Raw genomic sequence first — 15,099 nt, forward strand, 5'->3', positions numbered from 1 at the left:
CTGGCTTTGGTAGCAACCAACATTCTGCCAGGGTGGGATCAATACTTCAGAAAACGCTGTCAATGAAAAAGGTTGGTTTTTCTTTCTTAAGTACTTGCTTCCGTCCACAGCCTCTAATTTAATTTACCAAACCTGGAATGAGGTTAAAAGGTTCTTCTGTGAATTAAAACAAAATGTATTTTTATGCAATAAAGGCCTTTAATAATCAATCAGCTATCTTTGTTCTTACTAATGCAGCTTTCTCCTTTCAGTGTTTACTTGTAAGTATTCAGGAGTCTCAGTGCTGCCTTTCCACTGAAGTGACACTAGAAGTGACACTTACAATGTATGAGACCTGAATTTTTAATATAGTTATTGTTATCATGGCATTTTATCCATGCATCAGTGCTGTCCTTTATGGAATGAACCAAGTGTGACCAACTTTCTTGCACCTACAGCATAGCTTTGTCAAATTAAAGAAGGTCTGAATGGGAACTTGAATGGGAAATCTATTTGGGAAGTCCAAGTACTGTATGAAATAGTTTTGATGGTGGAACAAATGGCTACAGATTTTGCCTTCAGAATTTCTCTTCAGCTGCACTATGCTACAGAGTCTTTATTCATAAAAATACACATTATAACCTTGCATTGCTCATTAGCTTTTGTATTTATATCCAGAGGTAAAAGTCTCCAAAAAGTGGGTGCAGTGGTTATTGTAGGAAACCTGCATGAATTCTTTCATTCCGCAGAGATTCTGAGGACATTTTTGTGTCTTACAAATGTGATAGTGTAAGTATCATATTGCTTTTCATTACTTGATTCTCAATTGTATGGCTTGCTAAGAACATAACACAGTAATGAGATAATACTGCTATAGCGAATAGAGTTTTCACTGTTAAGATGAATGTTTGTGTATTATTTTACACAGCATTCCTCTCTTCTAGGAAAGATAAACTCCTTGTGGTTTATAATCTAATACAGTCTACAAACAACCTCTCCTTTTTTTCTCTCTCATCTAATTTTTGATCAGAGTACCATGTGCTTTACATTAGAAGATTAAGGAAAGTAATTTCTAAATAAGCACACCCCGTATCTCATCTAGATAACCTTCTGGCTTCTGTATTGTCTTTTATCTTTTCAGTTAACATTGCTGTATATTTAGGATCTGTGAAAAGGATCAGATATTAACTTTTTTAAGAAAAGACTATTTGCTGAAAGCTAATTAAGCCAGTAGTAACAATTTACTGTTCAACTAATTAATGGTTCAATTGATATGCAGTCTTTTATCTCATTGATAAGTACATTGTGAATCAAAAATGAATATATTGCAAGTAATGCATTATTGATGTCTTCTTCTGTTGCCATTTGTGTTAAGCCTCATAATCCTTTGAAAAAGCTTGGGAGGAGCTGTAGTGGTTTTTGGGGCCCTGAGTCTGCCATAGAAATGTTCCTTGGCCGATGTATAAGTGTGGGACTACATTAGGCACTGTAAGCCCACAGCCCAAGCATTTCTTCAGTCCCCAGGGTTTGTGATTGCATTATGATTTATCTCTGGAAAACCATGAAAATAAAACAAAAGCATCATGTTAAACTGGAAACTGAAATAATTAGCAAGAGCCTGGAAGTTCTGACGTAAAACATCTGATACTGCAGATAACATGAGCAAGGAAGGGCACAATATAAGGAGAAAAGAACCTTTGGGTAGAAATATATATATGATTTAAAAGTTGAAGCCACTGTGATCGCACATCTAAAGTCACGTTTAATGGCCAGAAATCCTGCTTTTCCCAAATGTCATCGGAGCTGCAGTGATTTACAGCACAGAGAACTGCATCATGAATTCACAAGCAAATCCACCCACCCTTCTACATAACCTAGTCTTGAAATAAATGACTGGAATCCTTCATTCATCTGATATTTACTGCTGTACAGCAGTGAACATTTGCTCAAACTTGTTTTTTTGTTGTTCTCTTGTTGTTGTGTGTTTTTTTTTCACATCACAGGGCTGTTTTAAGACTTGACAAGCTGTGTTACAAGCTTTCTGCCCTAGAGCAGAATGGTGAACGACTGGCTCTTTTGGGCTGTTTTTTCTTTTTTTTACAGTTACAGTTTATTGAACAGTGTTGTATTTTGGCATTCTCAAATCTTGTTTGTTTGATTTGACATTATCAGAGATGACAGCACAATCCACGTATATCATATACTGCAAATCTGTATCTGTGCTACGGCTGTACAGACTGTGTGAATCTGTAATGTAAATCTTGAACAAATTCTTTTAAGAAGATCCGTCTACTCAGACTGAAAAAAAAAAAAAATGAAATTTACAGTAAATAAGGAACAAGCCCAAACAGCATCTACATCTTCTAAGAGGCTTTGAGAATCATGATTGCCCTTAATCATACAGAACACTTCTGTATAACTTTGATATCTTCAGCAAAAAGCTTTACGCAACCTTTCACAGAACAATAAATCAAACATCTGACTTTTCAAAATTGCTTCTCTGCATCCAGGCATGAATTTCAACCTCAAGATGAATTTCTTGAAGGGCAACAGTAGACCTTTAGTTTCATTTTTTCTCCCAATTAGACTCTCAGCAAAAGAAAATGATTTGATCCAACTCACATCACTACATTTATTCCCCTTATGACCCTTGTTCCTTTATAAGGATTTCCTCTTTCTATGCAATGGTCTCTAACATTTGAAATGGAATTATAGCCAGGTCATAAAACATACGAAGCCTGCTTTTCCCCATACTTTTTTTTTCCTTCCATAGCAATTCATTTCTGTGAAATCACCTGAGAAATGCCAAATGGTACTTGATTCAGACATAAACTGCTACAGAAATAGTCAGATTGTTGGTCTCAGGACAGTTTCTCCAGTGTAAAAATTAATTTCATATTAAATCACTGTGATCATTGTCAGTGAGTTGAACAACAACAACAAAAAAGGAAGTAAGCTCTCTTTGAGAACTGGTTTCTGCAGGTTACTAATGGTTAATTATGTATACTTTGTGTATAGATATACATAGGGGGAAAAATAATGTCATTTCCTTTCTGCAGATCAATAGAAGGTTTAAGTCTACAACTTTTGAGCTTAGACTTTCATATGGGTCACTGTAAGTTAACTAAAGATGAGCAATGCAACAGCAACCTGCCCATTTAAACTAGAACTGTGCAGGTGCAGATGCCAGCAGTGCAGTCAGTATAAATAGCAACATTTTTATGAGAGCAGGAACTATTCAGTGTGTGCTCTAATCATTAGAGAAGATTCAATCATTCTTGCTTATACCCTCTCTGGTTTAGTGAATATTACTTCATGCAAACTAGATCAGCTTCAACAAGAAGGACAAAATACATTCCTTGCCTAGCACAGGACAGTCTTTGGCTTTATCTGCTTAGGATATTTTCTCCTTGATAAGGAGATTGGATAAGGATTCCAATCACCTCAAAGGAGAAGGCAACTGATGTCTGGCTTCCTACATGCTGTATAGATACCATACCCCTTGAGACCTCTGATGGAAGGGATGTGCCTTCTTCCTGTGGTTTGGAAGAAAGGACTGCTACTCTCTCCTTCCATCCCTCTTCCAATTTATGGAAAAGAGCAGGATTTACAAAATGCCCAGTTCATAAATTATTTCCTATCCCACTGAATGCGGTAGCTGGCATAGATTACATTCAGAGAAGGGGTCTAAGGATCTTACTGAATCTGGCCATAAAAACTTAAGTTGCTACTTGCCCCAAAGTCCTTTTGCCAAAGGTTGTTTCTCCCAAGGGAATGGTAGCTAATGTTTGTACTCACAGCTATTCCTTCTAGCAGTTATAGTTAAATGGCTGCAAAACACAAACTAATTGGAAAATCCAAAATGTTTAATGATTTGTCTTTTTGTCTTTTTTTCTTTCTTTCTTTTCTTTTTTTTTTTTTTTTTTTTCTCCAAATGTTTTAATCAAACAAGTTATTTTTTTGTAAATTTAGGAAAGATCTTTATATAGAGTAACACTGAGATATTATTGTAGCCTCGTGGCAGATGCAACTCCCTTTCAAGAAAAGGCAGCCCTTCATGTTCTTTGGAAAGCAAAAATATTATGGATTTGGCCATTGTGCCTGAAGATATCCGTTATGTCAAATGCAAAACGCAATAGTCATGTCATGTCATGTCTGTGTTACATTCAGTTTGATGTAGTTCTGCCTTTTCAGTTTCTTTTCACAGAGGCTAAGCAATGTGGCCACCTGCTGAATCTCTCTTTTGATTAGCACGTAAAGAACACTTTATTTGGATCAGCCAAGCTCCCTGGACTTCTCAGCATTAAAGGCTCAGCAACAGTTTCCTTGTGGCTTTTCTTAAACCTCTCCGGGGTTTTTCTGAGGATAATTTGAGAAGCTTTCAGTTCAGGAAGAGATAGTAAAATTCAGTTCATTTTCCACTTAGCTGATTTGAATATATTTTTTTTTGCTTTTTTAATATGATAGTAATTGAGATATATCAAAGTTACCATTTTTAAATACTGTTAGCTGCTAGAAGAGGTAGGAATGCATGCTAGTCCAGACCTAGAAAATGGTGAGCATCTTTCAGAGCCACCATACATTATATGGCACCACATATGTGACTACTTTTGGTCATATTTAGATTCACACTACAGAGCAAGTTCCTACTTGTATTTCGGTCATTATGCGCTGTTAGCTCCCTGAGAATAATGCTTTGCATTCCAGTAGGAGTTCAAGTCCATTTGTATTCTAATTGACCAATATTAATTCTAGCTCCATTTTTGCTAGATTCCAGACTTTTTACCATTGCTTTACCAGTAGAGTGCCAATGGTGTGCTACTGCAGGATGTAACTCTTCATATTCTCAGTTCTTAACCTCCTAAGCTTCTGATTATTTCCAAATCTACCAAACTAGTTTGCTGGCAGCCTTATTTTAGCTATATAGTGAATATTTTAGTTCCAGTACTTATTCTGTCCCATGTACAAACATTTCATTCCAATTCTGCCAAAACATCACCACTCTTGTTCTAGTTGTTCTTCCTGGTCTGCATCCTGTTAGTGTTGACACAGGCTCCTAATATCCAGTATAGATTCATCCCTCCAAGGACAGGAAATGTTCTGCTTTGCTGATTCAAATCTGAGCAGAAATAGCATGACCTAAGAAAGTTTTAAGAGGGAAAATATTAGCAAAGAATATGAGAATTAAGAATGTAATGGTTGGAGTTATAAACACAAAAGAGAGAGAAATCTGTCTGAAAAGTCCTCGATGAATGGTAACAGTATTAGTAATGAAACAGGCTGAGAGTTCAGCCTAACATCAGCAATCTTTTTTGCATGTTTTTCCTTTCTAAAGTTTTGTTTTGTTGTTGTTTTAATTTACTCTAGTCTGTATGACTTCATTACATACATTGGTTTCAGCAAATTCCAACGTAATATTAAATAACAAAACTTTTACAAGTGTTTTTGTAATTTAAGATTGCTGCTAATAACTTGTGTGTAGAGCTGCCCCATGGGGATGACAACTTTAAATCTGTTTAAGCTATCATTTGTGTCAATTTGTCTAAATGCCGTAAGACAACATAATCTACTACTAAGTGGTTCAAACAACAGACTCTGGTTAGAAGTGGTTGGCTCTTGAAAATACTGATATTTGAAAGACTGTCTGTGGAACTGACAGCTTCTGGACAAGATGCAAATGAATGAACTGGGATGTTCCCCTCCAGGTCAGTGAATTGCTTTAGCTTAGGGGATATGGTGATTCTGTGTAAGGAGACAGGCCATTGTTTAAACTCTGCTATATAGGGTGATGACCATGCTAGGATGTTGCTGAATTTCACCAATTAACAAGTGGAACATAGCAGTCATTCAGCTGAAAAGACAATAGTTTTTGGCTGGGGGATTTTACTGGGATGTGATAAAAATACTTAAGTAGCATATGGAGATGAAAACAGATAAAGAGTGCTTGATAAAGGGAAACAAAATGAAGACAGGAAAGTCCTCGGGTTTTTACTTTTAGAGCATCCCTGAGCAGATGAGCAACTTGCAGCTCAGAGGAGTGAAGTTCAGGGAATGCTTTGCACACCTGCATACAAAATCATAGCTTCTCTTTCCTGGACAAACTTGAATATCTATCTGCCTAAATAAGGTAGAGCAATAGATTTACTGTGTTTGAGGGATTCTCTAGCTAATTTAGCATGATGAGGCAGGATGATTTCCTTCCTCCAAGCTTGCTAACGGGCAGCAGGAAGCACTACCTTCCTTCCCTGCTCCCAGCTTGCTGCCCCTGCAACATCCCCTGCCTGTGCAGACTAGGCTTCCTTGCCAGATTCCTGCATACTCTGCTAAAAATAACAAAAGTTGGTCCAGTCATTCCTGATTGAGGTAATCATCTTATTCCTTTCTTCTAATCTGTTGTATATCATGCATAAATAACTGACAGGTTACCTAGCAGCGAGTATGCTACTTACTTACAGTGGAGTACTGTATAAATAGCTTTGTTATAAGAATTATTACAGCAACATGATATTTTGGGAATATAGATGAATTACTAATTTGAAAGGCAGTGGTGCTGACACCTTTGGGCTTGAAATAGGTTGTATCAACAGATTGAATGTGTTCTGAGTTGTGAGGACTTTCTCAGTTCTAGCTGTCATGTTCACATGTTTCACTCCTGCAGCAATGGACTTTTCCCTGTGATGACTCAGAGGAAATAGAGTCTCTGCCCACCCAGCCTTTGACAGAACAGTAGATCCCCAAATTTCTCACAGCAGAAAATTGCAGAGATGGTAAAGCAAAAATTTAATGCAACCCCAATTACTGACATAAATACATGATTAGAATGGATCCTATTTGCCTTGGGACTCTGTTTGAATTTGCTGTGTCCTCACTAGTTATAGTAGTGCCTGATTTGGCATTCACTGCTTTATATGCTGTTAAAGAGCATACCTGTATTTCTGAATTATATTATTACAGCATGTCCTGAATACAAGATTTGGGTTATTTAACCTCAGCATATTCTAAGATGTGCTTGTTCTAAGATAAGAGGGATTAATCTGTTAGAGGCAACATTACTGACCTCCTTCTGCTTTAGCTGCTTCTTTGCACCAAGAGCCATGATCACACTCCATTCCAGTGACTTCAGCATCAAATCTGGACTTACACTGGGATGACAGTACAGTTTGACTCCTATTCAAAGCAAGGCTAATTTGTATTATAAAATTAGCTCTTGTTTCCTTCTTGATTTTCACTGATTTACATAAAATTAGACATATATGATGCCTTAAAGGTGCATAAAAACAAACACCCCTTTCCTGTAGAGATTACAATCAACAGTAAGAAATTAAAACACAGTATAAAGAACGACTGCCAGGAGGAAACAGATTTTTTTCCATAGACTATGCTTTTCTATGTGACATGCGCTCAGTAATTCTTAATCTACAATCAATTCAGGTTAAGTACTTTGTTTCTTTTAAAGTTGTAAATAGCAACGCCTAGTGGATTAGCATAGAAACACTTTATGGAAAAAAAAATGCATCCTATGGAGGATTTAAATGAAGATAGCATTGTGATTTCATCCACAAGTCTTATCAGAAAAGAATTTACTGGAGAAAAGAATAGCTCCTGCCTTTTCATCACAGTTACTTTCAGAAAAACAAGTACTGAGGACAGATAAGGAAACTTTCTGGTAGATTATTCCCATTATCAAATGGCAACTTCACTCCACCCTTCCCTTGTATTTGGCTTCTTACAAAGTGCCTGAAGCTACTGTTTTGTTGCAAAACTACCCTCGGAAAAATCCCCTGCCATTATCAGACATGTTAACAAAAGAAAGAAATGCATACTTCTTCCAAAGAGGAAAAATGTAATTAACTGCTATCCATCAAAATTAGGAGAGGTAACTGTTTAGCACAACTGGAAGTTAATGTACCTTTCCACTGCACCTTAACTGGCTGCATGTGTTGAAACTGAGCCATGGACACATCCAGTAGTGCTTTTCCTCAAGCAGAAATTTCAGCTGGGATCTACATCCCTGTCCCTTACTTAGAGGGTTTTCCTGAAGATAAACTGTTTCAACTTGTATTTAAGTGCTTTAGTTTTTATAATTCCTACTTTGGTCATGTTAAAACTAAACTGATTTATAATGCTTCCCATTGGCTTTTATTCTTCAGATTATCTCAGAATGGTGCCTATTCCCACTAGTGAAGGAGCTTTGCTATCAGCTCCAAGGTCAGCAACTCCCTTCACCACTGTTCCTCCTCCACTGAAGGAAAATAGGACACAACACCTGTTGGATACGTATGCTAACTTGAATAAAAAGCCTGCAGGATGAATCCACAGATCCTGTAGGGCGTATGCATACAGAATTCACACTTACTGTTATTATTTCCTTAATTACAAGTAACTTATAATTCCTGATATTGTACAGAAAAATCGAGTACGTGCATCACACATAGATGACCAAAGAAAAGAAAAATACAAATAAAATACAAAAAATACAAAGGCATGTATTGTCATACATTCCATCTCAGTGAGTGCTACCTTCAGCAGTGCAAAGTGTATTAATAGAGGTAGTTGAGCCCCACAGGCTGCATGAGTCAGATCCTAGTGCAAGGACAGGCCACTGAGATGACAATAACAGCTCAAGACTACAATTCCATCCCTCCCACCAAGCACACATCTATACTTGTAGGCCTTGTGGGAGCCTGGGGGAAGCTTAGTTTGTAGAGAAGCTCCACTGGCTCTTCTTCCCTACTCCTCCCACGATGAGCAAGGAAGGAAGGCAGAACTTCCATGATTGTAATGATAATGTGATGCTACAGTTCAGTTTTAGTGAGAAAAATACTGTCTTCTAAATGTTTATGTCAACTGGATATGTACTTTGTTTATAAGGCCTCAAGAATGGAGAGTATGTCCATCATTCAACTTCAAAAGACACTTTTTGAGAAAAAACAGCTAGAGTCTTGGCTGCTGACACTGAGACAAGCAGGACTGAAGGAGGCTGGAATTTAGATCACAGTAGTAACAAGAATAGATGACAAAGCAGAGCTTTAAAAAGTCACTCAGAGGGAAAGCTTTGGGCCAGAAAGGAAGTGAAAAGAATGGAGGGTACTGCTTATAAAGGGGAGGAGGTAGGAAACAATGATGCTATTGTGGCAGTGGTGCTGGTGAAGGTCAGAGAAGATAAACTCTATTATGCCAAATTGCAAAAAAAAAAAAACAAAGTTGGGGATTTTTAGGAAAACAAAGAGTTGGGCCAAGGGATGTTGTGTCCAGGGAGTGTGGTATATTAGTATGAATTGTAATCTATAGCGCTTTAGTTTTACAAATGAAAAGCAGCGCCTCCAGAAACTTTATGCAAAGCGTATTTGCTTTGCATTAGACTTACCATACATCTCCTGAAAAATTAGCTATAAACCTAAAGAAGTGCACTTTGCTGGAAACTGTGGGAAGGATATGTTTGAGCTGTAGTAGAAGTCACTACTGGACATGGCACAAGCAGCACGGCTGTGCTTTCAGGAGAAGATACTAAGCTGAATATTTCCTCCTTGAGTACAGGCTTTTGTGACCGACCCACCCCCCCGAGTTGGAGAACTGTGCCCAGTCTTTAACCAGACACTGGAGTCAAAAGTTCCACAGGCACTGCACCATAGCCAGGTCTTGTGAATGTAATGGAAGCAAGTCCCAAAGGAAACACCATATTAAGTTTATTTTGCAGAAATTGCTTGTACAAACCTATCTCCTAGGAAACAGTAAGTACTTGTCTGCATTAGCATTCCTTACCTAGCGCTAGATGTATAGAATGTGCCTGGGTTTGCTGCTGTTTAGATTTCCCTCCTTTAGCATTCCTACAGCTTGCCAGAAAGTCTGCTTCTGCAGAAACAAAGGTTAATTAAACACATCCGCCCATTAGAGCAAGGAGCGAACATTAACTCCTGGCCCAGAGCTACTGTCTTCAGCTGTCAGCACTGAAAGACACTTGGAACCACAAGCTGGTCCTCAAGCAATACTAGTTCCAGCAGAAACTGTTCATTTTAACAAAGAAGGAACTCCTTCCCCATTTGTACTGTTTCAGCTTGTACTTGCCTCGCTCCACCGAGCTCCAGCAAGAAACATGCAAGCAGTATTTAGCAAGTTGCACGATCCAAGATACTTGGATCTTTACAGTGCCATGATTAACACATTATAAGGAATGTTGGAAAAATGTACCTTGCCTGCATTGCTAACTCCACCTTTTATAATTATTCCAATTAAGATAACTGATACTGGATTTTTTTCTGTCACTTGTGGCATTCTTTAGCCTTGTACCATTCATCCTACTTCTATAATGTGATTAAATGGGTGGACTCCCTCAGTATGCATTTCTGTTCACTTTCTTTTCAGTGCCATTTGCTGGTTCTAATGTGTAAGAATCATACTGCCACAAACACTTTCTCAGTTCTGCAAGTGTACGTAATATATTTATAGTATTAACTCTTCAGAATAGCTATTTGGCTGTACCTCAGTTTCTTTCTCACTGCCTTATAGAAAGAAGTTATTTATTTTCATAAACATTGGCTGCTGCCATGTGTATAATCCCCACCACTGCAAAGAACTTACGTTCCTAACATATTTCCTTTCTGTGCTAGCAGAAGGAGGCTGATGGGCCTATTAAAGAGCAGGGATGAGATGACTGAGATAGGGAGAGTACATGAAGGTTTTCACTGAAAGCAGACTCATGAACGTAACGTGCAAAATGCCAGGGTGTCCACTCAGTCATACAGACTGGCTTGTTGTCTAAAGTCTTCAGCAATGACTCCTTGTGCAAAATTTGAGGTCTGTGTTTTGCCGTCTCCTCAAAGGAGCATATGTATACACCCTCCATTCTCATTCAGATTGGCCACAAGTTGACTCATCCCTCCTATAGGCTGCCACAGAAAATTATTCTTTGCCCATGAACTGTATGAGTGTGTATTTAATTTCAGCTGGTTCTGTTTTGCTCAGACACACAGACCACAAAGACTTCTTTCTATTTCCAACCTGGAAGAGAACACCTAGGCACAGTGCAATTGCAAGCCTCATTTTCCCTAAACATCAGCTAATGCTTCATTTACAATTCCTCAGACATTATTACCATTATATTTGGTGATTTAGTCATAGGAATTATTGATAAAGAGGAACACGAATGAGCAACTATTTTTAATAGTTTGCATTGCTTTTTTAGGTTTGGTTTCAAAGTCTGTCAAAGTCACAGAGGTCTCTTCACCTGTCCACCTTCTACCAGACAATTCAGGCAATCCATGCCTAGTTTTCAACAACCCCGTGGAAAGGTACCATCTCTGGAACCTGGTAGATGGGCACAGTACTTTCACAGACTGCTCATCCCTTGGCATCAGGATGTTTTACGTATTCTACAAGAAAAAAAACTTTTTTTTCCAAACAGAAATGGAAGGCAAAACTGGAGCAACACTGACTAGTGACAGCTGGCCACTGTCAGCAGAGCCCAGCTGACAAGAGAGAGTAAACCCAAAGGGGTTTACATGACCCTGGGGAGGAGACAGGATGGCCTTCTGGAACATATCCCCATGGCTTGTTACCTTCCTTACAATACATCACACTACTTTGGAGTTGTTTCTATAAACACAACATGACAAAGCTGATTTAACACCTAGGAGTGTGATTTGCATCCAAAAATTAAGTGGTTGAATTTTTAAGGTACTTTGTTGTTAAATTGCAATTAAGATGGAAGGCTCTTTGCCCAGCAATGCCCCACTTGTTACATCTAGGAGATGGCCACAGCCTCGTGCTGCTTGTCTCACATACAGCAAAAGTACTACATGATACAAAGCATTGTGTAAGTCTGTGTAACAGACAGCTGTGTCCATAGCCAGGTTTAATAGGGAACAAGGGATGGTGACAGTATTGCTCCGTTACCTCTCCTGGGCCTCTGCCTTATGCCCAGGTACATATTCCTGGGCTGTTTATTCTTCCCTGTACTGAAGAATACTATCAAATGGGTGAGACAGTGAGGACTGGAAAATAATATTTTATGTCCCATCAACACAAACAAAAGAAAGGACTATGCTCAAAAAGCTATAAAGTTGTTGGAACATGAGATTAGCCTGAACATGGGTACTATTTGTTTAAACAGGTTTTCAGGGATTGTACATATTTATGTACCAGTTTATTCAGAGATGATACAGTTCAGAATTGCATGTCTAAGCAGGTATTTCTGTAGATGCAGTTGCTCTTATGTGCTTCAGGCTACATTTTCATTCTCTTGTGACAGCATAACTAGCAGTCACTCTTCTTTCTGTGGGGCAATACCTTTACAATGCTCCATTTACTGAAGCTATAGATATTATTAAGTGGAACTGCTGTTGAGAGTATGAACAACAGCATTGCTGCATTTCCATCAATGAGATTGCTGTGTGTTCTAAGTGCGTTCCTTATCCTTTTTCAGAGATCTCTGAGTATATTTTTAAAGTTCAGGATTACTATAGGCAAAATATATGCAGCTGATATCTGAAGCTACGTCTGAATAGAAAAGACTAAAAGAGTCCTAAGCATGGAAGACTTTTGAAAATCAAAGTAAGATAGAATCATAGAATGGCCTGGGTTGAAAAGGACCACAATGATCACCCAGTTCCATCCCCCCTGCTATGTGCACAGTCTCCAACCACCAGACCAGGCTGCCCAGAGCCACATCTAGCCTGCCCTTGAATGCCTCCAGGGATGAGACATCCACAACCTCCTTGGGTAACCTGTTCCAGTCCATCACCACCCTCTGGGTGAAAAACCTTCTCCTAATATCTAACCTAAACATTTCCTGCCTCAGTTTAAAACCATTCCCCCTTGTCCTGTCACTGTACACCCTTGTAAACAGCTGTTCCCCCTCCTGTTTATATGCTCCCTTCAAGTATTGGAAGGCCACAATGAGGTCTCCCCAGACATAATAATATGACATGGAACTGAGAATATTTATTTCAATCATTCAAGGAATTTGCTCAAATTTAGAGTCAGATCTGGTACGACGATTAAAGCATGGGGCAGGGAACCTGAAGACATAAATTCTATTTTCAGCATTAGCACTGACTCACAGTGTGATATTAGTCAAGTCACTTAATTTAACTGCCTCGCTCTCCATCTCACCTGTAAAATGAGGGAACCAACCTCACACGTTCTGTGTGTGATTAATTAAATGTTTGCTGCATACCTAAAAGTTCTTGGATGTAAAGTGGTGGAAAATTTATTATTAAACACACTTATAAACAGGATACAGGAGCAGAGCTGGGTGGTTTCTATAAAGGAAGCTCACTTTTCTTTCATCTCTGAATTTTTTAAGCATGACAACAAAACAATTAACAACAGGAAAAACTGTGGGTGGAGCCCTTGAAAAGAATGTATAAATTGAAAATAAAAAGCGTACAAACAAACTAGACACTGACTAAACTGCAATTAATAAGAAAAATATATGATTCTCTCTTCAATTAAAGACAAAGGTGGCTTTTTCTCTTATGAGAATGCAGCTGAGGTGATATAAGGCAACAATGTCTACTGCCGTTGTTCTGTGACCCCAGAAATGAACCAATCAAAACCACAATGCGCAAAGGAGAAATGGATAGTATAATGCAATCAATGACATATTCACAAGTTATATGTTTCTTGTAAGGCTGCTCGTGCCAAAGACTGTTTGGGGAAAGGATGCAGCTTATTTGCGCTTTTCTAAAGCCAGTTGTTGTTATTTTTATATTCCTAAACATCACTGCTGCTTTCTGTAGGTTCCACTCAAAACAGAGTGGGGCCTGTAGGTAAACCAGTATCTTAAACCTCTCACCAAGCTGTGGTATGATGCTGGTTTGTTACTTTAGTATGGACAAGTGCCCCCTGGGGTTTCCATTCCTTTAAAAGGATCCTTTCAGATTAAGAAAAAAATTCTATGATATCATTTGGTAAATAGGAATGTAAGTGAATCATTTACTTTCATTGTAACATTTCTACAGTGTAAATTCCAGAACATACTAAGCTACTCGTACACTAATTAATCATAAATATGTATTTAATATAGCTAATACATCTCTACTCAGCATGGCAGAGACATCCAGACAAAACTTTGGGCCCTCCACCAGGAGTGGCAGAACCTTTCCATTTAGTCCTCCATTCTCTCTGCATCGTAGAGCTAAAAGGCCAAGATAGAGAAGCACCAAAGTAACCACAACTGCAAGGGTTATGAAGTAGTATTAAAAGAAATCAATGACACACTATTCGTATGTTTACTTGGCCTGTATGCCCTACGGATGAGTGGGAACCAGAATAGAAAACTGGTTCTTTTATTCTCTTTATATATTGCTTATTACTAGCTAGCTCTACTGCATTCATTAAGGCAAACCAGACTAAGAATAAACAAGAGGTGCTTGTCATCCAGCACTAACACAATGCCACGTGCTCACTCTGAAGCTTCTTCTGCATAAATTTCAGCATCTGTTTTTTCCTGTCTGCCCACAGCAGGTTGGCTCACAGGGTGCATGCACCTTGTCCTATTCCTGCACTTTGCCCCTATTGTAAGCCAGTCCCTGTACCCCAAGAGCCCTCCCCATTGCTGCTCTCCTTTTCTCACTCCAGCTGGGCCAGGAAACAGCTTTTGCTTCTCACCTCAGTGTTGGAAAATGCGAGCTCTCGTTTCACTTGTGTTTGTGCCACTGACTGCACACATACACAAACACAGAGCTGATCCTTCTCCAGCACCACCTCACAAGCTATTTAGACCGTCTGCTTTCATAGCTGATACTCACCGTGCCAAAGGAGCTTGTCCCAGAGCCGCAGTTCCCCAGGGAGCAGCAGGCAGGGGATGGCAGGAGCAGATCCAGTGTTCAGAGCAGGGTAACGCTGGCCAGGGCCGGACTCCTCCTCTTGCTTTGCAGAGCTGCATGAAAAGGGAAGGGCTCAGGATATGATATCATGTACTTATTGTGAAAACAAGGAAACTGCTGTAGGTGAATGAAGAAGTAACAGCTTCAAAACTCCTGAATGGCCAATAACAGAAAATGACATTCCTGCTTTGCCTTCCCACCCCTCTCTCAAAACAGTCTCAATAAATAGAAACGACAAATTTAGAAAACACTATTTACCTCATTGCTAGGAGTAGCCTGAGAGACGTATTAC

The 15,099-nt window shown here is 38.9% G+C and overlaps 1 protein-coding gene across 1 annotated transcript in view; it reads right to left on the minus strand.

The window, feature by feature from the left end:
* Nucleotides 1-14,860, minus strand: part of RALB (RAS like proto-oncogene B) — a 41,310-nt gene extending 26,450 nt beyond the window's left edge. Inside the window, exon 1 of the mRNA XM_072341088.1 lies at nt 14,730-14,860. The gene's annotated coding sequence lies outside the window, so the exon portion shown is untranslated. The remainder of the gene's footprint in view (nt 1-14,729) is intronic.
* Nucleotides 14,861-15,099: the final 239 nt, after the last annotated feature.

The sequence above is a fragment of the Excalfactoria chinensis genome, chromosome 7, assembly GCF_039878825.1.
Source record: "Excalfactoria chinensis isolate bCotChi1 chromosome 7, bCotChi1.hap2, whole genome shotgun sequence".
NCBI classification, from domain to species: Eukaryota; Metazoa; Chordata; class Aves; order Galliformes; family Phasianidae; genus Excalfactoria; species Excalfactoria chinensis.